The sequence below is a fragment of the Cynara cardunculus genome, unplaced genomic scaffold (genome assembly GCF_001531365.2).
Source record: "Cynara cardunculus var. scolymus isolate 2C unplaced genomic scaffold, CcrdV1 Un_Scaffold_1679, whole genome shotgun sequence".
NCBI lineage: Eukaryota > Viridiplantae > Streptophyta > Magnoliopsida > Asterales > Asteraceae > Cynara > Cynara cardunculus.
The window spans coordinates 51,248-55,642 of NW_020200835.1; the positions used below are offsets into that span (position 1 = coordinate 51,248).

At 36.6% G+C, this 4,395-nt stretch overlaps 1 long non-coding RNA gene across 1 annotated transcript in view; it reads left to right on the forward strand.

Moving 5' to 3' along the window:
* Positions 1-4,145: 4,145 nt before the first annotated feature.
* LOC112502628 overlaps positions 4,146-4,395 on the forward strand; it is a 1,659-nt gene continuing 1,409 nt past the window's right edge. Inside the window, exon 1 of the long non-coding RNA XR_003067736.1 lies at positions 4,146-4,195. This is a non-coding gene — a long non-coding RNA (uncharacterized LOC112502628). The remainder of the gene's footprint in view (positions 4,196-4,395) is intronic.

Below are 4,395 nucleotides of genomic sequence, written 5' to 3' on the forward strand. Positions count from 1 at the left end.
TAATCCAAATTCAACGGCAACAGACTGGGGACAACCTCAAGTTGGCCAAGTCTCTAGCTTCTCAAGTTCTTTCGAATAAAATGTCTTAAAAGATGGTGAATGTTGTCAAGGCCCAAGCTAAATTGGTCTTAATTGTAGAATCTGAACGTCAAACAACAATGAAGTTGAATGATCGAAACAAGAAATGGAGTGAAGAATGCCTTAATAAAAGAATTAGTCCCCGTCGCATCACAAACGTCACAATCGGTTGTCGTAAGAAAGATGGTGGAATGATTATCTCCATGCACATCATCACAGACAACCTTGACTCTGTCATCGAGTATTCTTCCTACCTTGGACAATAAGTCTACAACGAATTGCTGGAAATCCGTCAGGCCATTCAGCGCACAAAGTCAAGGCACAAGCCAATAATTGAAGACATCCTCAGCACGCTGATCAAGAAGATGTCCAAATTTGTTGTTGTACCTACAAAGCCAACGTTGAAGCAAGGTGGAAGAAGAAATCATTCTGATCCTAATGACTGACCAAATCTGAGGAACAAATATGAAACAAAGTTCTCCCTGGAGGAAGTCCTAAAGGATTCGAAGAAGCTGGACATCTCTATGCTTAACCTATCTTTGCCAGCGAAGGGTCCTTACACACCCTACTTTGTGCACCTAAAGCCTGGGTTTGGACTCATATTTGTTGATTATGATGGCAAACACAGCTTTTAAAGAGTGTCTGAGCTCCGTCTCTGTCCTATAGAACATCTAGATTATCTAAGATATTGGTTGGATAATGACCTTTATGGTGAGATGATAGACCGCAAGATCAGAAAAGAATTTCTACGTCGAAAGTTGTTTGAAGAAGATGTACCTGGTTACATCGACTTCATCGACTTAGATTAGTTAGAACTTTCTGTCTTGTAAATCTTATCTTTTCCTGTAAATCCTATGTTTCTATGTCTTTTCTTTCAGTGTACAAATTATATGTAATAAGTGTAGAATGTACTATTGTAACACATGTATTTCTGCTTTTGAATAATACAAGTATTTCAATAGTATCACTGAAAAAGATCCCTGAAAAAAGTAATAAGGATATATGTCTATGAGTTATAGTATGCTCTTGCATTCATTGATAAACTTCAATTAGTGAACAGGCTTTCTGTTTCAGTTTTCCGTCTTGTACTTTTTCACAAACATGTACCTTAGGAAAAATTATATAGTAAAAACTGTATCACTGAAAAAGATCCCAAAATAGTTAAGAGGGACATGTACTATACGTGTAACTTTTCCTTGTTATTATAACTTAAAGCAATTTTCTTTATGTTGCTTTGTCATCATCAAATAGGGGGAGATTGTTGATCCTCTCTCTCATTGATGTGATGATAATCTATTTTACCTATCTAAGTATTATGTTTCTGTCTATTCAGTTCCAGTTATCATTACTGTGTCTTTTCAGTGATCGTTGAAACATGTATTGTAATCCTACAGTGACAACTATACTTCAAGAATATAAAACTCACACCAAAGAACCTTCAACAAATGTCGAAGACTAAAACTGAAGATTAGTTACTAATGCATTCATGATCTGAAGCGGTATTCAGTGATTAGAACCTGGTCAACATATGTGTGAAGACTGCACAAGCCACAGTGAATGCTGAAGAGACCTCGAGCGTTATTCCAACATTCAATATCATACTACACCCAAGAAACTTTCCATGCACGATTGTTTTTGTGTTGTCCTTCCACACACAAAGGACAAACCCATAGCCTCTCAAGAGTATCATACTACACGGAGCTGATTAGTCGACTCTAGTGCTTACCAACTCCATGAAAAGATGTCTGCTCATGAATAGACAAAAGTACTATTCACGGTACCAAAGGACAAGCTTTCCTGTAAATGCTTGACACGGCTTCGAAGGCATTGCACTTTCACTATATGACAATGGTTCTTCTGCCTTTTCTGAATTGCATTTAATGCAATGGGTATAAACATTTGAGTGCTCTTTTCACTCATAAAACGCTGTGATATAAGCAAGTTAAGATTTCTCTCTAATTCTAAGACATATACCCAAGAAGAACACACTCTTGTCATATCTTCTTTTTGACCGTTGAGGTTGTTAACTGATGTAGTGTGACTGGTAGGTATGTTTACCTTTTAAAAGTGTTCTCCGGATTGAATGTGTTGTCTAATGAGGAAGGGTCATCAGCCATAGTGTTGGTCAATGAGGGGCAATTATTGCCCAAGACTTGTGAAATAAAAACAATTGTTTTTCCAAATTGTTATTAATAGTTTCTAAACTGCTTTAGGTTGAAAAGGGAAGTCTACATCTATACTACATATATAAGCATTTAAGACAAAGTCTTAAATACAACTCTTTATGCACAAGTTACAACCATTTTGTGCAAGATTTAAAAAAAACTCTTTCCATGTGGTACAAGGTTTTTATGCATTGAGTTTATTAGCAGACCTTGCTTTTTCTCTTCTCCTCTCTTCTTCTTCCCTTTCCAGCTTTCCTTTCCTCTTTCCATCAGAGTCTTCACTTTCTTCAACTTTTACTTTCCCATTTCAAATTCAAAATTCAAAATTCAAAATTCAAAATTCAAAATTCAAAATTCAAAATTCAAAATTCAAAATCAAAGCTTCAAAAACATGGTCATCTCCTCCACGTCTCCCCAGTCTCCATCTTGCTCTCCTCCACCACAATTCCCATCTTCCCTTGCTTCACTTTCTTAGCTTTGTGATTTCAAGATGGATTCTGACTGTAAGAGTCCACATCACCGTCCAGAGATGATCGAATATTGGGGAATATATTTGATGGTATCCAGGTTCACAAACTCCTGTTTGCTGTATTTTTGTTTCAACCATATTTGTGTTATATTTGCTTTTCCTTCTTCAAGAGTTACCAACTGTAGTTTCTTTTATTTCTCAACCCATGATTCAGAGGCCTCTTAAGACTATTGCAAAAAGATCAGGTGATGTCTACATTCCTTGTGGTGTATCTGTCCCAGCTCTTGACAAGGATATACTCTGGGAATTCCAGCCTAAAAAACTAGGTGATTATACATTATCCTCTTTTCAGTKGGTTTGTAGCCTGGTGGTGCCAGTTTTTCTAAATATCTTAAGGATGGGTCGTGAAATCTCTGTACACCCCTGAACTCTAGAAAATTGTGGATCCTTATGTTCCGAAGTCTGAAGCTGTTTCTGTTATGGAAATTTTGTTAATTTCAATCTGTTTTCTGATGTCAGGCRAGGGAGATCTTGTAACAGGTGGAGATCTGTATGCTGTAAGTCATAACATCCCTATTATTTACAAACTTAAAAAAGTTTTCGCCTGTTCATCTGTATCCATAATCTTTATTTCCCCTAAATTGTTAACTTCTCTTCTCACTTCCCTACAGACTGTGTTTGAGAACAGTTTAGTGGAACATCACATTGCTCTACCTCCTGATGCCATGTGAAAGATAACATATGTTGCACCACCTGGTCAATACTCATTGAATGTTTTTTTGTTAAACTTATTTTACCATCTTGAACATGCCTTTTATAAATTTTAATATTATCATCATGTTCGTATAGTAACTGATTTGGCATCTAGCAGGACTGTTTTTGTGATGATTTTAGCTTCATTGATATATAACAGGTTAGCTGACCCAAKGTGTACATTGGTGGTGCAGGTTAGTATGCTTTGTTGCACAAATTAATCATCTTTTGAGTTGGATGTAGATACCTTACTTTTAAAAGYTGTCTTTGTAGATACCTGGATGGAATGGCTTATCAAATGCAAGAGTTACTATTTTTGGAGATGTTTTTCCCCTTCCGGAAGATCAACAGGTTGTTTATTAAAATATTAAGGTGTAGGAGTAGATATGTTTGTGTGATGATTTGGGCCATTCTTTCTTGCAAAAAGAATTTGATTGTGGTTTTGTCTTGTAGGAATGGGCTCATAAGCAGTATATAGCAAAACATCAACAGGGGCCTTCGCAGCAATGGGGAAACTTTTACTACTTTAGGATGCAGAATATAAGGTTTGATTTTGTACAATGACATGAAGATTGAGAGACAGGCCTTAACTTAGTGTTGTATGTTTGTTTGAAGCAGTGATATATATTTTATTGGAGGTTTTGGGACAGTTGCTTGGGTTAATGTAAAGGAATACGAGGCTCTTAGACCTGGCAAGATTGATGTGGATGGAGGTGAGCAGAACCTGAAGGTGAGTTTGAGATTTGGTTTTGTTTGGTTTGGTTCCAGGGACGGACCCAGAAATTTTTTCAAACGGTGGACCATATAGTTAATATAGTATAATATACATCTAAAAATAATTATAAAAAATATGGTTTTTATAGTACCGATAGGGCTGTAAACGAACCGAACGTTTAGCGAACCGTTCGTGAACAGTTCAGCGGGAAGTTC